Here is a 23,053-nt window from a genome sequence, read left to right on the forward strand (position 1 = left end):
CAAACCCAATTCTACTACTATGATCCACAAAATAACCCTTTCTAGACCCTTCCCTACTCTACCCCTCCTTGGATCATCTCAAACCTCTTTTACTATTCAGATCTCTCAAACAAATCTTTCTAACCCCTTCCCTCATTTATCCCTCCTAGACTCATTCGAAACCTCATCTTTCTCCCCAACCCACTTCTAGAAACTCTTCCCCCTCCATATCTCCTTTACTCACCACAAACCTCCTCTTACTGCTATAATCCCCAAATAAACACTTGCTGGACCCTTCCCTATTCTATCCCTCCACTGCCCTTTTCGATCCAACTAACAGCCTCACATGTCCACCGCTCAAATTAATTTCATATTTCCCTATTTTAATTCATCACTCATCCTTTTTGGGTTCCAGAGTAACATGCTACTTGCCGAAAAGCACTTCAATGCCTCGTCAGGGGTAGTATAAATGCAATTACAATTGCAATTACATGTAAAACTACACTCTTGTTTGTGAATAGCAAAAAAATAGTAAACTTACACCAAAAGTGTAAGTTTACCTTTGTGAATACGGTCAAATGTTCTTAGTTGACTCCTGAAGGAGAGGCCTGGTGTGAATTCGAACTCTCAAGCATGCAGTATGGCGGGGATTGTTTTGTGTAGCCTTGTGGCCAATACTTTGACCAGGCTTTTGATGTCTATGCTCATCAAAAAATGGGGCCGTATCTGCCACATTCCAGAAAATCTTTACCGTCTTTCGGTCGCAGGGATATAGATGTTTTGACTGAGATCGAGTCACCTCAGCTAATTTTAACTGCACATGGAGAACAGGCAGAAATAGGTCTCTGCCTGTTTTTTAAAAATGTGCTGGGGAAACTGTCCTCCTTGGAGCACACACATATAGGGAGGTCCACTGGTGTAGCCCCATTACTACAAGAATTCTACGCTGGGGGTCATTACCACATACATATGTTAATACAATGCAGGAACCATTGCAATGTAGGATGGTATAGGTAAGTATTTTAATAATATATTTAAACTTTAACTTGTGCTGTCGACCATTCTTAAAATACCTATTTGCCACCACCACAGAAACAAAAGAGTAGTTGGGTTGGTATCCCTACAATATCAGAGTAAGCCAAACACAAAATACATGAGAAATTGGTCTATGTAAATAACAGTTTGGGTACCTTTGGTGACCTCGCATTAATAGTCTGAGTAGAAACCCACATTTCTTTTAATTCTAACTATCAAAGCCAAAATTTCATAAAAAAATAACTGTGGTGTAACACGCTTTATCTAGTAAAAGCAATTCTTTTGATGAATTTGTTCAGGCTCAACTGTAGTTCATAGGTGTACCCAGTACATTAGTGGTCTCTAGATAATAATTTAGCTTATCCTAATTTTACCTAACTCTAAAAAAGTGGGCTTTAAGGGAACACTGTGGAGGAAACTAAAAATGATCTCAGCCACAGTTAGAGCAAAAACGTTGTGACACCCCCAGTTCTTGGCTCCATAATGTGCTGCTCCTAGACACCAATCTTGCAACTGTGGACTTGAATGCTTTCAAATGAGCAAAATCTCTATATTTTTTATAAGATTATGGGGCTGATTACAATGTCGGTTGGAAAGCCTCCGACTGCTAGTCGGAAGGCTTCTGACAGCGGTTGGATTCCTTCCAACTGACACGGTCTGTTTGCGGTCCGACTGTCTGATTACAATGTCAGCGGTCGGAACGTAAACTGGCAAGCCTATCCGACTTGGTTCCGACCGGCTCTCTAATTCTTCCGGCCGGTCAGAACCGCATCGTATTCCCCTATGGACAGCGTTTGGGCCGTTTAGATTACTATGTTGGTTTCCCACAGCCTTTCTGTGATGTCCTTTTTGACACAGAAAGGCTGTCAGACATCGACTTTGGAGGCCTCTAGGAGGGCTCCTTGCCTCCGCAGCTTACGGTTGGTGGTCGAGGGTGGACCTAGGGTACCCCCTGTAAAACCCTGCCCTGTGCTGCAGGCACCATGGGGAGCCCACCACAGGGTACAAGCTTTTACACACACACCCATTTCTCTATAGGAGCCTGTATTACGGACGGTTTACAGCAGTAGCATAAGCTCCCATCGAGAAAAGTGATTAGGTGACCGAACAGTTTTCGTTATATCGTAATCATGCGGTCAAAACCATGGACCGGAGGTCGGTCGGTCCTGAGACCGAGACTGGGTCGGTCAGAGGCAACTCCGACCGACATCATAATTGGCCCCTTAGCCTTTGCTGATTTGTGGGGTCCATTTGAAAGAGTTAGACAATTTTACCCCCAGGTATTCAGAGTTGAGTGCTCCATTGAAGACAATGGAGTGCTCAAGGTTTCTAATGGCTGGTAGATTGTAACCCCCTCTGAATCCCTGATGCCTTTGTTTTACAAATTTGAATATTCTCCCCTTTAGTGGCAGAATGTTCTAATAGCCTTTTGTAAAGGTTGACTGGTCGCCTTTCTGTTGCTTATTGCTATATTTGTATATTTAATATGTACTAATTAGGTGCAACCAAGCCCAGAGAGTGTTAGCAAGTGTAAAAAGTACAAAATTATAAAGTAAATAACTATTAAAGAATTTACTGTTTATGATGCATAATTTGCCTTTTCTTGCTGCATAATTTACTCAAACCTGTGAATAGTTTGACCCCATCCTGCCACATAATTCCAGTGGCTCGGATTATATTATACTGGTGAAACACCTAAACCTTGATTAAACAAATGACTAACCAATTTCATTTTCCCTTACTATATTTCATAATTGAAAATGTATTTCTTATGATTATTATTATTTATGAATGTTGGCTCTGTAAAAATAAACTGACGTTGGTTTAAGCTCCAGGACTTGAAGATGTGCAGCATTCTTAAAAGGTGCATATTTCGGTTATTTTATTTCGTTTATTTTCTTTAATATTGTGTACGTACTTGTTTTGCGTCTTTAAAACCAAGGTTTTTACAGTATTAGCCAGCACAAAAGGAACTTGCCTTATGAGTTTTTAAAAAACTCCTCTCATGGTGCTTACTATTCACATATTTCAGAATAGTGTCAATAGGTCTTGTCTCTGTGGTACAGTTTAAGAGAATTTCTATTAAAAAGTGCCTCATGAAATTATATTATCATTTAGGCAGCAGTTTATCTGATTTTCCCTTTAGACATATATTAAGGGATGTGTGTGAGCAGCAAACTAAATTACATTTAGTCATGCACTGCAGGTGTCAGGAAGGGATTCATTAGCTAGGTAGGTGTAGTGTTCCGTGAAGTTTATTGACTATCAATATGTTTTCCTTATCTGCTCTGCCAGAAGGAATGCTCTTCAGTTTGTGCGAGGCTTTTCATATGCTCTGGCCTCAAGAAACCTTTTTTATTCACTCGACAAATCATTAGCGTGAAAAGCATAGTAAAAGGAGTCACTTTAAATGGACAGTTTTTTAGAAACACCTCCTGTGCCCCAATGTCCTCTGTCAATAAGCGCTTCTTATGTCTTTCCCTGCCTTTTCTGGCAAAACCCCAGGGGGCAGATTTACAAGGCCCTTGCGCCAATTTTGCGTCATTTTTAACATGGGAAAAGAGATACAAAAGTGGCGCAAGGGGCTTGTAAATAAGCCCCCGGGTGCGCACAGGTTACAGCCTTGAGCTTTGTCTTCCAGCTGTCAACTGTAACTGCCCAAGTGAAGCTGAACCAGCTCAGGGAAGCTTTCCGATCTTGACTGTATCTATAATATGGTTATCGCCACATAGATTAAAATCTATTTTCGTCACAGAATTTGCAGTTGGTTGGTTGGATTTTTTTGTAAACCTGATAAAGATTTCCTACTTTATATATTCAGTGCAAAGATATTCTCAAACACTGCTTCGCCCAACAGTTCCCTTGCTTTCATAATGTCTGACGTCTCTGATTGCCAATCTTTGCATCTGATAATTCCATAGTTTAGTGGTGGATAGATGAAATTACAATTTAGGAGTTTTAAGAGAGGCGGCTTCTCCATTAGGGCAGAGGAGCATCGCCCCACTGCTTTCTCGCAGTGCGAGAAGCAGAAACATAAAATGATATTTTAAATACCATTTTATGTTACTGCTTCTCGTGCTGCAAGAAAGCAGAATGGTATGCCTGGTTGGGGCGGGTGGGTGGGCGGGTTGGGGAGGAGTGACGTGACCAATGCTGTGGGCACTGACTGTTTCTTCGGCCCTCTGGGGCCGACCAAACCAGTCATGCGCACTCTGCATCTTCTCTACTGCATGCAGCCTACATAGAGAAAATGGCTTCCCTACAGGCGCCCGGCTGGGTGCCATCTGCACCAATCACAACACTGCCATTGCAGCGTTGTGATTAGCTTAGGGGAGGGAGGATGGATGCCTGCTTCCTGATACTGGTTTAGACCAGGAGCAGAGGTGGCGTGGGACCGAGTAAGTTACGTTTTTTTATTTATTTTTAAATTACCCCCCACCCGCGCGAGTCATGCGAGCCGTGACTGAGTTTTAACAAAGTTTATTTTACTTGTACCCAGTAACAAAGACACATTTCCAAAGATTCCTTCTATCCGGTTCTGTCATTTCAGTGGTCTACCACCCTCACTGTCGGAGGGGTTGTTCCAGAGCAGGGCTGACTACTTTATGCAGAATTCTTGACTACAGGTTCTAGAATATACTGGTAGGTTTCTTCCTGCGACATGGATGTTGTCATAGTTTTGCTTTATCCCTGGTATTTTTGCATATTGTAAAATCAAAGGAATCACTACTTGTTGAATCAGGTTCTAGTTTTACCCAGCTTGATGTTTCACTATTTACTGATTTAAAAAAACAAAACATGAGGCATATTTAAAAGGAAATGACGGAGTGTGACACTGCAGGAAATTTAGCAGCGCTATGCTCCGTCATTTCCAAAATGCAGGGATGAGCGGTATTTACAACAATACAGCGCACCCCTGCACCTTCCCTAATGCTGGAGATAAAAATAGCTGCCTAGCGCAAACACAGACTCCCTTGCACCATAGTGCAGGGGTGCCTGCGTTGCACAGAATTATTGTTTATGTGCAAGAAGGTGTCCCTTCCTGCACATAAACAATCAATAATGGCGATTTGCTACTTCTGTGGGGTATATTTTAAAAAAACTGGCACTCCACTGTTATGCCAAAGATTCTACCACTATGGTATGACAGATCCTAACGCCATGTTAGCATCGTATTAACAACACAGCGCTACATGGCATTAGGAAGAGATAGCGGCTGAAAAATCGATGCTAATGTGTGCGTCAAGTAGTTAAACAAATTCATGCCACAGAATTAAAAAGTAGCAACTAGAAAATACACACTAGCCATCCCATCATCAGTTTTCTGCAGCTAGCGGGAAAAAAAACCACAGAAACGAGCCTACGTGCTATGAAAAACGTTACACTTACCTGAAAGCAGCAATGTAGCAGCCAGGAGTGAATACAGAATAGGACAACAACCCCAGCAACCCCACTACCAGCCAGGATGACCAGCCAGAGTCCCAGAGGAAGAGGAAGTGCAAGTTCGGTCAAGAGGAGAATGAGCTCTAGATCAGGGAGGTGAAGGAGCACCTACACCAGCTCTTCATCAGCTCCAAAGGGTCATTGAAGAGAAAAAAGACCATATGGCAGTCCATTGTGAACAAGGTGAACTGCTTTGCCATAGTCAAGAGGACAGTGACTGACCGTTAGAAACACTGACAAAATTCTAAGAGCAAAACGATGGTGAAACTGGCAACCAATCTCAAGGCAACATTGCAGACTGGAGGTGGTCCAGCACCACAGGAGGAGCTAGATCCCTTGAGGTGCAGGTGTCGGCACTCATCTCTGAGGAGTCAGTGGTTGGAGTTTTGGCACAGGACAGTGCTGCCTATGACAAAATGCAACGGCAACAGGGTACGGTCCACCATGGGCCAATGTGGGAAATTACGTAATGTCATGAAGTCCAGACAGTCATGTCCTAGTACTATGACACACTGTCTGCAGGCCAAAGAATAGGCACCAGACTAATCTATGATTAAACATGATGTCAATGTAAGGGTCATGGGCATGTTGATAATATGTTCGCGTATGGCAGCATCACATGCCTTCTAGCTGTGTTATGCTATGTCAAAAGGAAAGGGCAGCAATGTGCCATTTCTACACGATATGGCTCTTTCTATTCCTTACTGTTTGTGCTGGCACACACCATCAGTTGTCCTCTAAAGCAGGCACCCCTGCACCATGGTTCAAGTGTATCTGTGTTGGCACCAGCATAAAGGGAAGCACAGGAATGCATTGTATTGTAAACACAGTGCAACCCTGCACTTTCCAATTTACACAGCTTGATGCAGCAAGATGGTTTATTGCATTGTGCTGCACCACATGTCTATGAAAGGTACCCTCGGGGTCATGCACATGAAGCTAGTCTCCAAAGCCCTAGCACAGAATTGGTATCTCACAGGAGAAAAAACAACTGAGGGGTGGGGGATATGTAGGCCGTCGGTAATAACTACACATAGGGGCATTTCAAGAGGCATGTCCATACTCGCCTAGATTAAACTACATGATAAGCAGCTGTTCTGGCAAGCAGGCTCAGACCGCACAGGTGTCAGCTGCCATGGTAGGGACCACCTGAACTCCTGTCACTGCTAATTATGACTGGGTGTGGGGGTGAATGCAAGTGATGTACACCACAACACCAGAGGACCAGGGGGCATATTTACAGTGAAATGGCGCAGAGTGTCGATGCAAACAAATCTGCAGCGTTGAGCTGCATCATTGTAAAAATGCATGGATGGGCCCTATTTACTAGAATATGTGCGACCCCTGTGCTCACCCCTGCACCGCTGCAAAAAGAACAGCCGTGCACCAACACAGTCATGGTGCAAGGGTGTCTGTGTTGGCTCTTGGCTGTTTTTATCTGTGCCAATGCAAGGGAAAATACATGAGGTGTGCTGTATCCTTGTTAATACAGTGCTTTTCTGTGTTTGTGGAATGATGCAGGGTGGTGCAGCTAAAGTGTTTGCACCACCGTGTTGTGCCATTTCTATGTGAATATGCCCCTCGATAGGTACATGTCACCATTCTCAGCACTACTACCATCTGAGATGTTGCCTGACACATGTCACTCTATAACAGTCTGCCATGTCAGTACATTTGATATGGTCACGCATAATGTAGGTGTTGCAGGCACTTGATAGTCAATGTATGATCAGGGTGCTATCACTGTATGGCAGTAAGTCGGTTGCCAGGACCAAATTTGGAACAGTCAGTGGAGGCATGTTCAAATACAAATGCATGGTTCTGATGAAAACGATATGTGACCACCTGCACATAATCAACTCTGATCCTAATGAAATGCCTTGTTCGTTAGTGATTGTAATCTGACTACTATGACAGGGCCCATCTACTCAGAGTAGGCACACAGTGGTAGTGACAACAATGCTGAGTTTCAATCATCTAAAAGGGAAATACAGTGCTTTTTGCAATACACACCCATGCATACCAGCTGTTCTATGCATCAATGAGGAAATGAAAGTGTAATGTAGCGCACTTTGATTGTCAACTGCATTACTCATGCCAACATTTAAGAGACATAAGCAATAGCATTTTCCCATCTCATTGCAGAGGATGAATCCTCACCTCCTGCCCAGCATGCTGTCCTGGACTTCAGTGATGATGGGGATGACAAACAGCAAACCATCAATCAGGACACCCTCTAAGAAATTCTGGATTCCACTGGGACACATTCTGCATACAAGGGGGGGTCAACAGTGTTGTGGGGTCGCCACATCGCAACCTACCAACCACAGGGACTATCTACAACCCTACCCAGAGCCCTGGACTCAGAGGACCACAGATTACCTTCCAACGTTCTGTGGTAGGAGTCCAGCGGGAGTTGGTAGAGCAGGAGGTGATGGAGACTGTGGCAGCCACCCTAGAGGGAGTCCCTGGGTGCCTCAGTCCCAATAGGAACGACACTGCCACCATCAGAGGTACGTACTCTCCACTCCATTCCCTCCAGAAGTCCCTGGCTGACATCCCTGGTGTCATGAGGCTGAGGCATCAACAACTTCCATGCCAAAGTGGCACCAGCGAGATGGCCAACCAGCTGGGGACAATAAGAACCATCATGAAGTCCATGGACCGGAAGCAGGGCTCCCACTTTGCAGCCATGGCTGCCTACCACTGCGACATTGCTGCTGTGTTGAAAAATCAGCAGATCCTCCTCGCTGCTGTGCTGCCAAATATGTTGGCACAGCTGAATGCTGCTGCAGGCACGGGATCCACATCTTCCACCCCTGATGTGTGTGTGCCTCCCTCAGCTGCTGCATCTACTACACCACCCTCATGGGTGCCACTGCAACCATCAGAGGAGGAAGATCTCGATGGTACCTTTTGCCAAAGAAGAAGTCTCCAGTAGCATGCATCTATGCCACATACCCAGTTTCTCCTTAGCCCTGTGCTTATTAACATGCCAGGTAACATCTGCTGCCACTGTCCTCATTTTGACTTTGCTCTGTTCACCGTGACCATATGTGGACTGTCAATGAGGCCTATCCTCCCTAATGACATTGCGGTCATCCTCCTGACTGAAGCACTCCTCTCCTCCACATGTCCCATGACATGTCCCCCACTTGAAAATCTGCTAGCTCTAAACATCCTTTGGGGTTGTTGTCCAATTAACTTTACCTGTTAGCCACTTCAACATTTGCACATGTAAATAAATGCACTTAGAGCTACCTGTGTGTTGTCTGTCTGTAGGAGTAAGGACCAGGTTGACCATTTCCCAGTTTGTGGGGTTAATACACCAACTAATAGCCAAAGGGGCATTTGTTTTTGTGGAGTCAGGCACTGTGCTAGGCAGTGAGTGTAAAATATTTTGTAAACACTATTTGTGTGATAAGAAGCAAGTACTTAATCAAGATTGCAAGCATAAAGTTCTAATGATGGCATGCAGACAATGGTAATGATGAATTAAGTCACCCCACAAGTGCCAGGTCCACCCATGGTAACTAAATGTCACGCAACATTGGGTTGAAAAGTAAACTCTGCAATTGTAAGTAGGTACGAGGCAGCAATCAGTGTGTGAGTCCAAAAAACAACTAATTGGCCAATGCCTTAAACCACAACACCCCTCCAAGACGTGTTGCATGATGTAGCCACACAGAGATATTGTATGTGAACACGTGATTTGCACTGGCTACAATTTTCATCATGATTGCCACGTCCACTGCTCAACAATGTTTTATAGTTAGATGATGTACAGTCAAGTCCAATCAAAGAGATCCCTGTCCATAAGTAAGACAGCTGCTCACACATGTTGACAAACACTGCTAGCAAAGACATATGCATGTACATAACATTAGCTGAGCACACATGCTAACTCCCACACAATTGAATCATGAAGTAGACCTGTATGATACAAGAATTGGCATTTAGTGTTAACAGACTGAGTAAAATTCAAACTACAAAACTTAAACTACTGTAAGCAACTACCGTAATCTGCCTATAACTACATACTAACTATACCTAACCCTAGTGTATCCTACCTAATCCTGCACATTTAGCACAACACTATAAACATCAACCCCGCCAACTCCCTTAAGAGACGTATATACACAAGGACACCAAAACTACACCTAAACTATACAGATAGTCCTAAACAATAATATATGTTTTGTATTTTTAAAACAAAAATTTCTTTATTTTTTGTTTTTTAATTATATTTTTACTAACACAAATGTGAACACATCAACCCCAGCACCCTCAAAATAACAATAAATGCCTAAATATTAACATCTAACCCACCGCTAAAAACCACTAAAAACTCCTAACACTAAGATCTCTCTACTCTAACTAATCTATGCACACCTAAAAACCCGTCAATAAAAACAAATCCTGAAACCAGGTTCTGGGGGAAGGGTAGGTAGGCTCCCTGTGATAGAAACTTCACTAAGGGTTGGACAGTAGCTGCTTGATCTCCTCTATCAGTGTGCGTGCCCTCTCCATTTTGTGCTCTAGCATGGCCACTCTTTTAATTTTAGGTCTGAGAGATCCTTTTTCATCTCATAGTCCAATGAACTTGGCCCTCCTGTGTGCTGCGGTGTAGTAGCAGTTGTTCTCAATGGTTGTTCTCCCAAAGTACTAGGGACTGGGCCCTTGGTTGTTTCTTAGCCTGCCTTAGCATCTTTGTTATTGCTGGCTTTTGAAACTGTTGGAGGTCCCTGAGGAAACTAGCTCCATTTGCCCAAAGCCTTCTTCTCCTTATAACTCCTTTTCATTGCCCTGTGTGCTTTGGCTACTCTCTTCACATGTAGATACCATTCCTTCCGGAGGTTGTGAGCATGCAACTGCTGGGGTGCTATGTTGTCTGTTGAAAGTAAATTGTAAAGATGACAGTGACAGGATGTCTAGCAACATGTACATATCAAATAAGACAACCTTTTGTGTACAACATCAATGTGGCAGCCCCTACAGCCTAATATCACCTTGCAGCTCAGCAGGACCAAACACATTCTCTAAATCTATGAGCTCAGATGCACTGATGCCAAAGATCTGAGGCATGCCAAATGTTGTACATTGCTATGGCAGCCTCCTGCCACATCTATGTATGACCATGTCAGTACATGTAATGCTTGGCAACTATGCTGCATTGTACCCAGGGTATGGTACATATCACAACCTCACTGAACAGTAGTTTACCTTCTGCATCCTCAATGGCCATCATCGTGAATGGCTTTTTCCACAGCTACATGTCCCAATTATGTCAAGTACAATTCTTGAGTCAGAATGAGGTGCAACTTATATGCCAATGACCCATAGCATGAGACATTGCTAACTATACTGAACACATGGCATTCCTCACATGTAAAAATGGATGCTGGACACATAACAAACATCACTCAGACACATATAACACCTTTCCTATCAGGCCTGTTGTAGGTCTATGGTGGACCAACACATAGGTCATTACATGCTCCCCATGTCATTACATGTGTAACTGACATGCATTCTGAAAATCGCCAATCCACAGTCGTGCACAAATGTGATTCATCAACCACAGATAATCAAAGACACTGCCACTGTGGTCATGCCACCCCTGTTAGGCTTCTGTCAGGTGTTCCATCACAGAATGGCAATGTATCTTCACACACATTTTCGAGTTTGGATTAACATGCAAATGTCAAGACCCACTGCATCTCATCTATCATCAAAGAAATAAACGTGTCTTAGTGTAAGGGATACACATCTTTGCTGCAAATTTGCACTACATCAGACATCGCACTCACTCCTTCCGCAGTGCAATTAGCATAGACGAGGCACTCATTGGTGATGTTGGGGTCCTTGAAGGAATCCACCTCATCACATGTGAATGATGCTGGTCCACCTACAAGACATGATATGTCAAACAATGTAGTCATCCTAGGCACATTCCTCTTTAACATGCCTAATTAACATTGTACATCATCCATACATATCGACTATGTAACCCTTCAGGTTGCATTTAAGCAGATGACACAGTTGACAAGCATGACCACATCACGTTGGTAAGGCAGGCTGAAGTATACATGATAATATTGATTCAGGACACACATCTCTAGAGAAATTATTGGATCCCGTCCTAAATCATTACTGACAGATGTCACCATGGCAGCTACTAGTCAGGAGTCAAATGACCTACAAAACTTACAAAACAATCTCTGCAAGGGTTTGCCCAAAACCATGCCTAGATCAAAGTTGACACCAGGAAACGAGTTCTCAATTTATTGCACACGTCATGTCTACTTAAACCCTTTGTAAGGTCAGTTCTGTACATGCCAATGCTGCACAGTACCAGATGCAGTTTACAACATGTCCCAAGCATACCTAAGCCTCACATTGTTACACTTCACAATGACATATATTGGTATACTCATTCGATGTGTCAGATACTGGCTGTCACACCCTGAGCTACTGTACCATGTATGTGTGCTCCTCTCTGACATTCATTGGGCCTCATATACACTTGACATGTACAATTGGAGTCAGATATATTAGCACAGCTCCAGGGCGTCAGCCCTCACCAACACCTCCATGAGGCTATGCAGACCAATATGTGTAATTTGTGTTGCATGCAGAAGTATGTAGTCAGAAAAGCCAGTGATAAGCACTGTGGACCGATCGTAAACATTAGAGAGCCATACCGGTCTTATTGAACCTATTGATAAACACATGTGATCATTTAATACAAAGCACCCACTGGTTACCTGAGCAGGGTAAGCCATGGCAGGCCTCAATTAATACTGACTACCCAGGGAAGGCATTGCAAGGAGGGTCATTAGGATATCATCATGCGTAATTGAAAATTGCAAGTGTGCAAAATTTCAGTGCTTCACACAATTGTTTCACTCTGCTTTGGAGTTTCTGTGTCCTGAGAGCTGTCCCTTCCAGTAGCATACTATTAATGTCAGCAATGCACACACATGTGCAGCATAAGTCAAGTGTGCATGTGTAAGCCTAAAACAACAAGATGCAGAAAGACAAGTAGCTTGTACCGCAAGGTCACACCATATGACAAGTGTATGGTGACACAACACAACTAGTGGCCTCAAATTAGACACCATAGTTGAAAATGGGATCCCCATTACTCAGCTGCCTGCCCCTTACTCAATTTCTCCTGCAGATATATGTGTTCTCAGTGTCCTGATGCCAGCACAGTGCAAATCCTAGAAGTGGTGCGCAGCAACATCACTTGTGAATTTCACTACTATGGACTTTGTCAGACCAGTGTGTGGCTTGCTTACAAGACCCTTGTGCCACCACAGCATCACTTCTACATACGCTCCGGTGGCGCTATGCTCTGCTCCACATTGCAATGCAACACAAAGCCACTTACAGTGGCTTAACTGTGCCTTGTAAATACAGGCCTTTTTCACACATTCGTTTGCATGTAATGTGCATTCAATATGTGTTTATTTGGGTGTTTCCATCCAACACCCATTTCATTTGAAGCTACCTCAGATTTACATGTATCTGGAAATCTTAGCCAGCACCACTTACATACACTAGGGGATAGCAGGCCTAAGAGTGTTGCAACAAGGATGTATACCTTAATTTACCCTTTTGTTTGCACTTCCCATGTGTGCTGCATTCTGCAGTACACATGACAGGAGCTACATGCCAGCAATTAATGTTATTGGGCAGGAATGTCCCCCTTCCTGCACAAGTACATTAACCAATCCATGGCTGTTTACAACATCTATGTGTACTGCAGAGAGCAGCTCAAATAGGAATGGTAAATCACCATTATTGATTATGTGCAGGAAGGGATACCTTAGGCTACTTAGGCTACTTAGGCACACTTACAAAAAGGTGCAAGGGTGTCTGCGCTTGCACTAGGCAGCTACAGTCTGTGCCACTGCAAGGGTACACTTGGTGGTTTATCATTGGATTGTGACTACGGCACATCCCTTCATGTTTGAGATGATGCAACACAGCAATATTACTGCAGCATAACGCTGCGCTATTTTACAGTAAGTATACCACGCCATGTTAACAATTATCATAGTTATGCCGATGTGACATCAGAAAAAGTGACTGCATCGTCTACTTACTAACTTGTCCAACAACTTCAATGCCTATGTAGTCCAGCAGGTCTGACTCCCTGCCAACCACATCCTCACAGCGATGTTTGAGTTGCGCCACCGTCCTGTTGATGTTAAATATGCACAGCATCCGTTCACGCACCCTCTCCCAGCATTGCTTCCTCACAGCCACTGGATAGCCCTGGAGGACACAACCCCCACTGGCCACCATTTGTGGTAGATAAAAGTTGACAAGCCACAGGAAGCCCCCAAATTCAACTTATGACATGTGATGCACCCTACCCTTCCCAGGCATGATCCCAGACAGACATATTTATGCCAAAACAAAACAGACACCCCCCCAACACCCACAACTACCCCTAATACAGAAATACCCCAGGAGGCAAACTCCCAATAGGACACCAGACAAAACACAACAATACATGACAAATACACAAAACAAGACTTTACAAACACGCCAGGGACAGCAAACACGGCACAACAGCTCAATATACACCAAAAACTCTCCTGTGCAATCCACACACAACCACTCAGTAGCACAGACAGAAAGACTGTGAATTAAAGTGAAAATGAAGGTAACTTACCAGTTCCTGGTTTACAGAATGCAGGATTCATTACATCACTTCCCTTTATCTATTACTTCACTTCCTGGGCGAATGCCTCACATTTTCAGCCGAAGTGTCAATTTCACAGAAAGCCTAACAAAGCACAATGCGGTTCTTAGTACATGTCTGCTGGCAAACGCCAATTTTGGCTGATGCTGCGGATGGAAAAAATCACACTTTATCGTCATGAGTCATATTTTTTTGATGCAATAGGTAAAAAGTTTGTTTTTTGATGCACAGGGATGTGCAATTCATGTAATATGGAAAGGGACTGCAAAAATGTTGGGTGTTTATAGTGGTCTGGACCTCTTTACATACTTTGGATGTCTTTACTATGAGTGTTGACAGTGAAAATATATGTGAGTTCAAGCTGTTCAGGGATCATACTACGCATAGTGCACAAACACTGGGGCATATGTACAAGGGGATTGTGCCACTAGACCCTCACTTTTGCCAATGCTCTGGTGGTGCAATGCCCTGCACCATGTTTACAAAGGGGCGTTAAGTTACTTGGCAGGGCTTAACATGCTTTGCCAATATGGCATCCTTTCACGCAAGTATCTGCAATGATGTTGCTGTGGGGCTTCCACAGCAACACCCATTACTTTTTTACTCTGCCCCAGATTTACAATGATGTGTAAATCTGAGGCAGCGCAAAATAACTAACACTATGCAAAAGCAGGCGTTAGATTGGCACAACAAGGAGTCATACTGAATATCTCCTTGTTTTTGCTATTTCTAATGTATGCTGAAGAGCAAGACGCCATTAATTATTGTTTGTGTGCAGGAAGGGATACATTCCTACTCATAAAAATGACAGAACTATAATCCCTAATGTGTGCCAATTGTTTTTAATCCCAATGTTTTTATAGTTGCCAAAATGGTGTTTACATTTTTTAATCTCCAGAACAACAGGATGATACATTTTCACATATTCTTTTATAACACTGGAAATTGCGCACCTTATACTGATTTTAACATGGCCTGATTTTGTGCAATAAAAAAATTATCTTATCTTATCTCATCCTACACATAAACAATCATCGCTGCAATGCAGCCACCCTTGCACTATGACACAAGAGTGTCTGTATTGGCACTAGGCAGTGATTTCTTGCACATTTGATAGGTAAAACACAGGGGTGCGCTGTATTCTTGTAACTACGGTTCATGCCTGGGTTTCGGACATGACACAGTGTGGCACTGCAAATGTTTCCACTGCGCCACCCTGCTCCATTTCCTCATACATATACCCCACTGTGGTAGCACAAAGGCACGACTTAACAGAGGTGCACTGTGTTCTAAATATGTCTCAGCAGCAATTGATATTGAATTAGCTTCCAAAGAAAACACAAGGAGATGATGGATGGAGCGCTGAAACTTTTCAGACACTCACCCCCAGTCACAGATCTGGGTTGAATCCATCATCGTTCTTTAGCTCTCTATGCCACCCAAGTTCAGACACAGCTATATGCAAATCAGTCTTGACCCTATGCCTCATGGGAACAGTCCAGCCTGAACTGCCAAGCCATGTCTTCCCTTGACCGGAAACAATCATCCTGGGACCGGTTTCTGGCTAACAGCCGTCATCAGCCAGGCTAGCTTGAATCCAGTGGCAAAGTGAGCAAGGGACCCACGTCTGGGCATACCCTGCCAACTTAGGGCGAACAAAGCAAACACAAGGAGATGATGGACCGAGCTAGCCTGGCTGAAGAGGGCTGTTAGCAGGATGCTTGTTTCCGGTCCAGGGAAGACATGGCTTGGCATTTCAGGCTAGACTGTTCCCATGAGGCACAGGATCAAGACTGATTTTCATATCGCTGTGTCTGACCTGGGGTGGCAAAGTGAGCTAAAGAATGATGATGGATTCAACCCAGATCTCTGACTGGGGGTGAATGTTTGAAAAGTTTCAGCACTCCGTCCATCATCTCCTTGTGTTTGCATTGAATTAGCTTCCCCCAAGGATGCGACTGACTACCACTGCATGGAGTCAGTGCATGCACATGTACAACAGCTCAGCCTACTGCCAAACAGCACCGTGTTCCACAGTGGAGGAATCAGCTTGTGGGGAACTTTGGAAGTGTGCAGTAATTGGCTGGACCCACCTAGAAGGGGTTGTAAGGATGGGGTCATTAGGTTGTTTGAGTATTTGCCTTTCATATCTAAGGGCCATACCCCACAGTGTTTTCATTAGTGGCCACCATGATCCTCAGTCTTGCTAATTGTACTAAGCAGATCACCATGCATGCCTTTGCATGACCTCCTACATATTGCTGATAGTAAGGCTGGGTAAACACACCATAACTACACTCTTCATCAAGGCAATGTTGCTTGTGCATAGCAGTGGATGTTCACATAAAACACTGTTGCACTGGCAAAGTATAGCATGTAGCATGTATATCTGTTAAATGAGATCACTTAATAGATTTTACAAGTGGATAAAGATATTGATGTAGCATGTGTAGACTGTAGTTTTGGGACTGTGTTCCCATTCACATACTATGTGGAACACTTCAAAATCATCATACTATGATTGACCTTCTACTATCGTCCTCAGGTTTGAGGCAGTAAAAGTGGCTAGTAGTAGGAGACACACACACACAGTCATTGCACACTATCTACGTTACAACACCATGTTACTTATGACTGGCAATGGAAGAGTATCTGCTACAGGTAGTTGGCATGCACACTATTTCATTTGTACCAGATTATGTTCAATGCTGCATGTTACACATAGCAACATACATTATCTGTGTGACAATTAGTACAGGACAAATTTGAATGTTTAGGTGTTTACTGTGACTATGGAATTAAAATGCATACAGCGTGGCAGTGGTCTGACATTTATTTACAAATAGATAAACAATGTTTGATCTTTCATCAAACAATCATGGTTCTGAGAAGAAATTATTTATGATGTTGTCCCTCTGCCTTGTTTTGACAACTGATAATCCCGTTCGATGAGGCTCCTCATCTTCTTCCTCCACAGTGACCGGCATTTCCTGCACCCCATTTTCATCAGCCCATGGCACATTTGTCCTGACACATATATTGTGCAATATGCAGCACACCAATATAATTTTACACACCAGAGGTGGAAAATAAAGCAATCTGCTTCAAGATATGTCAAGGCTCTGTAAGCAGGATTTTAATACTCTAAATGTCCGCTCAATGATGGACCTGGTACTGCATAGGGCATGGTTGTAGGTGGGTTCTTCAGAGAAGTCATGACCCATGGCATCAGAGTGTATCCTTGGTCCACTGCAAAGACAGGAGGTGTAAAATTAGTTGAGTCATGATAAGGGATGGCCCAACATTCATTTCCAATCTGTTATGTGTCCCGATTAACTCATGCATCTTGCTTACTGCAAAAGACGAGCTATGAGATCATGTGGCATATACTCAAGTTGGGAAGGGAAATGACTGACACTATCCGACACATTCAAGTGTGCCTATGTCATGCACATACTATTTGTCATACAGGTGAGTGCCAGTGTCATGCAGGTGATGATTTGTCACCAATAAGGAGAGTCAATTTGCCATTGAGTAGACACATGTCTCACATTCATCTATTGTGTCTATTATTGGCTAGTACTGTCATTCCTGAACTAATACCTGTCTGATTTGACAGCATGTAACAGGAGTAGGTGATGTGGCATACTTCACTCACACATATATTGCATTGTGAGGTGGAGCCAATGTTGTTTAATGTATTCTGCCTGTTAAGGATAGTGAGTGGATATCAGTGTGGGACATGATAGTGCACACATGGCAGTGCACAGTGTCCACTATGGTGACAGTACACAAGGGGTATAGATATGTGTCAATCTTGCACTGTACAGTTCAACTTGAAGACTGACTACACTAAAGTGCCACACTGCTTGTGCACAGTGTAGGCTATATCTTCCTTATGATTCAGCGTCCAAGTCTTTGTGGCTGCGCAGCAAGAAACTGTGCAGCATTGCTCCAGGAGTGGCACATTATTTCCATGAGAACTGAATTGTTGGCTGTCATGGGAGATGTAGTTGGTGCATGAGGCGGCACCTTGCTGCACGGTCTGGGGCCTTGGATAAATGCTGTAGTGGTTTGTGCTCAACAAAACAGTGTGCACATAGGATGTGATGTGTGTACATGATGAGTTCATGTAATTTACCATGCTAGGGATTATTTTGTGAGGTTCATATATGACAATATTTCTCGGCTTCACTTGTATAGGATACATCTTATGCTTCATGACCATGGGATTTACATGTGAAAACACAGACTAGAGACAGTGATGGCCTTGCTAAAACAGGATGTTTGGACCCACCTTTTTACATGGTGTTGCATTTGAGAGGGTCTTTAACACTATTGAATGCACACACAGGGCCTCATTAAGCAGTTGTTGCCACTGGGAAGTAATGGGTGTAATATGGCTGTGCTGACCTGCATCCAAAGTGAAGTGGTGAAATGTGCCTTTCAGCTGTCATACAGCACATACACAGTTTGTCCACATATGCACCATCACAGGATAGTGACTAGTGCCAACACCCCCCCCCCTTGCACCATGGTGCACATGGGTGAGCTTAGTGTTCCCACATGACGTCATGTTATGTTGTGTTAATTTAACTTATAGTGCGCACAAATCACCCGGGACGGTTATCTCGGCACAGCGGTGACCTCAAGCAAAATAGCAGCATTAGTTTAGAAATCGCTCAGTCTTAAGAAGCTTTCTAAATTTAAAATGATCTGTGCACTTCGGTACGTAGATTCGTAGTATTTTTTCCAGTAAGAGAGAGCCACAAACGAGAAAAATCTACCACCAGAGCTTGAATTCAAGATTCGGGTGATGGTAAGAAATGATTTGACCGTGGAGCTTAAAAGTCTGCCTGGCTGGTAAGGAGTAAGCTTCTCAGCCAGGTAACTTTTGGATGAGGCAGGCCGCCGTATTTTGGACCACTTGAAGTTTGGAAAGTAGAGCCTCGTTTGTGGTGGCTAGTAGAGCATTGCAATAGTCTAGGCAGCTAATCACCAATGCTTGTACCAATGTTTTGCATACCAAGAGAGAGAGTAAAGGAAAGACTCTGCTTAAAAGACTCATCTTATGAAAGCAAGTGCCAGTGGTAGTCACTACCTGATCTTTCATGGTAAGCTTCTGATCTAGGTGAACTACCAGGTTTTTTACTGTGACTTTATGGGTAGGTGTTGCTCCTAATTCCACCAGCCACCAGTCCAGGGACCAGAGCAGTTGGGCTCTGCTGAAGAGCATGATCCCTGTTTTGCTGGAATTCAACTGTACAAAGTTCTCTGTCCTCCAAGTAGATATGGCTTTCATCCCATCTGAAAAACATGCAGATCTTTATCAAAAGAGATAAGAAGTTGAGTATCACCCGCATATGAAAGAGGTGTTATCCCAAAAGCTCTGATGTTTCAGCAAGGGAGGATACATAACTATTAATTAGCATGGGGATAAGACCAGAGCCTTGAGGCACTCCATAGTCAAGCTCTATGGTGCGAGATCTAAATGTACCTAGGTTGATGGGCTGGGGTCTGTGCGATACAAAGCTCATGAACCATTGAAGAGCCATGCCACAGATTCCTATCGTCTCTAGTCTTTGAAGCAATCTGTGATGAGACACTGTGTCAAATTTAAGCCTGGGCAAAGCACTACGCTACGCTCGCGTAGTTTGTGCTACTTCGCACTAGGCGAATTGCACTTAGCACAGTGCAAACACGTGTAGCGTAGCATAGTGCAGCGGTCATTTTTTGCTTGCTCGCGGTCCCCAATGTCAAGTTGGCGACCGCGAGCAAGCAAAATTACATCAAAGCGAGACTTTTTCCTTGTTCACGATCAGTAACATCAAGTTGCCGATCGCGAGCGTGGAAAATAAACCTCCCGGCCAGCTTCTCAATGTGGGGAGGTCAGGTTTCTCATTGCGAGTGGTCGCGTATGCTCGCGACTGCTCGCGATGAGAAACTACCAGTCTGCGTTGAGAAAGCTGCCGCTCGAGTAGAAATCTACTCGAGCGGCAGAAAACGACCGCTTGCACTGTGCAAGATGCAGTTTGCACTGATTGCACAGTACGGACAAGCATCTGGCACTGTGCAATCAGTGCAAACAGCATCTTGCACAGTGCACTACGCAGTTTGCGAAGCTATGCGTAGCTCACGTAGTGCGAAGTGCACTTTGCGTAGCTACGCGTAGCGCTACTTCGCAAGCTACAGCACTAATAGTGATGACTGATTTCCATCCAGTCAGCATCTAATGTAGTCCGTAACTGCAACAAGCCCCAGAATTCAGTAGTTATGCTTTAAGGGACAAAGTCCAACACCAAAAACACACATTCCATGCATTTCCCTCCTTCTATGTGTCATGTGGAATGCAGGACACATGGTAATTGGACATGACAAAGGGACATGTGAATATGTATCTTCATTTTACCTCCCCTTTGGAGGCACACTATTTGCACAGTGTCCCCGGGCCCCAGAACATAGATTTTGTAGGAATGTTTGAGATATTCATTGGTGTTAGTTGGGAAAGGCTACCACAAGGCCATGGTAGACATCCTTAACGTAGGATGATTGAAGGCTGAAATTTGGTCTGGCATGCTTTACTGCATACCAATGAGGCCATGAAATGTCATGCAGACGGACTATGCATTGCAACATTAATATGATTTGGGGAGCTGCTCCACCAGAGCATCATGAATAGAGATAGTCCATCAGCACAGTACACTTGTACATGTGGCCCACAGTGGCATAGGCAGTCTCGACATTTGTGACTTGGAGGAATGTGTTGCACATAGGTGATGTAGTATGGTGCAAGTATGTAGGCCCACACCAACTACGTATGCACTGACTCATTCAACTCAAGACTGATATGTTAACTTATTTTATGTAACTGACCGCCATGTGGTCTGTCATGTGCTTGAGGTGTACATACAAACCAGTAGGCCATTCCAATGGGTTCCATTCTGGAAGCGCTCATTGATGGTGGATTGCCGGAAGATGAATGAATCATGAGCTGTGCCAGGGTACTTCAAAACGACATTTATGAAGAGGCCCGGATGGTCCATGATTGCCTGCACGTTCATCGAATAGGTGTCCTAGCTTTTGCGGTAGAGGTGTGATGTTGCCACTGGAGGCACAAGTTGCACATGTGTGCAGTCCATTGCCCCAACACATGTGGTAATCCTACAATGGCATTAAAATGCCTTGCTTGTTCTACTGTTGTTGCTACGCTGTGTTGGGGAAGTAGAGGTACAGAGACGTAAGGCTTATAATGGCATCCAGGATTGAGGGAAGGAACACAAAGAAGGATGCCTGGAATACTCATGCCACTCTGTTTGTGTAGTGCTGCGATGTTGGATGCAGCCTTGGTGCAATCTGGGCAGTGACCTCCTCCTCTCTGAGGTCAATGAGGGTTATCCTCTGGCAGAATGTCCGCTGCCTTCTCCTGCTCTGCCTCTGTGGTGGGGGTGATGGTGGTCTCCTTTGTGCTCCGAGCTGCAATACCAATGGATCTATGGCGTAGTTGAGCTTGCCAAAATGATTTGAGTATGTTCTTCTTTTATACCAGTGTGCATCATATTTAAGACCTGTTTTATCTCAGCGCTAAAAAACAGCCGCTAATGGGACATAGTGTCTGTTTTTCAAAAGTAGTGCAGTTTCCCAAAATCCTTATACATATGGCTGTGTCAGTTTTGCAATGGTTTTTTCGAGGGAACACCTACCTTGCATATCCTAACCGAAAACTGACGCCAGCAGATCTGACATTAACAAACATGGGTGCTAGCAGTGGAAAAGTGACTCTAAGGGGCTTTAGCATCACCTTGCAAAAATGGCATTAAAAAATTAAAAAAGGCCACAGTGTCTAAAAAGTGACGATGCGGCGGTGATAACTCCTTGTAAATATGCCCCTGGAGCACACATAGAAGTAGCAAATCGACATTATTTAATGATTGTTTTTCTGCAGGAAGGGACACCTTCCTGCACACAATCATTAAGTAATGGAATTTTGCTCTTACTATGTGTGCTGCAGAATGCAGCACACATAGAAAAAGCAAAAACGAGGAGAAATAAAAGTATCTCTCCTCGTTACACCATTCTAACACCTGCTATTGCATGACATTCCTATGGCACAATCCCCTTCTAAATATGACTTCTATTTAATTATGTACTCAGGGCTCTTGTAGTAGCGCCTAAGGCACGGAAGTGCAGAACTACATAGGCAAGAAGGTGTTTGCGTTTTCCTTCCCTATTCCCATTCAATTTTGATTAGACAACAAAGCAGCATTATTAAATGTCTGCCTCATACCTCCTGCTGGAGTTTCTGACTTAAATCACTGGTCTAAACAGACATGTTTGCTGTTATGTTAGCAAGGATGACATTTACCTCAGTGTACAAAAGTCACTCATATAGGCCCTGTAGGAGAGTAGGATCTTTCTCACATGGGTACCCCCACTTTTTGCTGGTGTTTCACTGTTTTTCGACCTTAGTCTGGCCAGTTCGGGGGTAGGATTCCACCTTTCTAGAAGGAGAGACATGTTCACACTGGTCTACCCTGTAAAGACTTTCTAAAGCCCTGGCATCACAAAATGGATGCCACTGCCACAGACATGGGTCTGGCCTCCTGCTGCTGACTGAAACTCTGGCAGGGAAGGCCTGGACAATAGGTTTCCTGTCCCAGGGAGGTGTAACCACCTCCCCAGACGGGCAGATGTGTATTGGGGCTGGGCGGGAGCACTCTCTGGTGCTTTGAAGTCCTGCACTGGGGGCACACTTGGTGTCCCTGTGCATAGTCCAGTTCAAACCGGTTGCAGGGGCTACCTGCCCCTGCTCTGGTGCGAAACTGGACAAAGGAAATGGGTGTAACCAACCCTCCCATAGGTGGGTCCCTAGAGTATGTC

Source organism: Triturus cristatus, chromosome 5_1 (genome assembly GCF_964204655.1).
Source record: "Triturus cristatus chromosome 5_1, aTriCri1.1, whole genome shotgun sequence".
In the NCBI taxonomy this organism is placed as follows: Eukaryota; Metazoa; Chordata; class Amphibia; order Caudata; family Salamandridae; genus Triturus; species Triturus cristatus.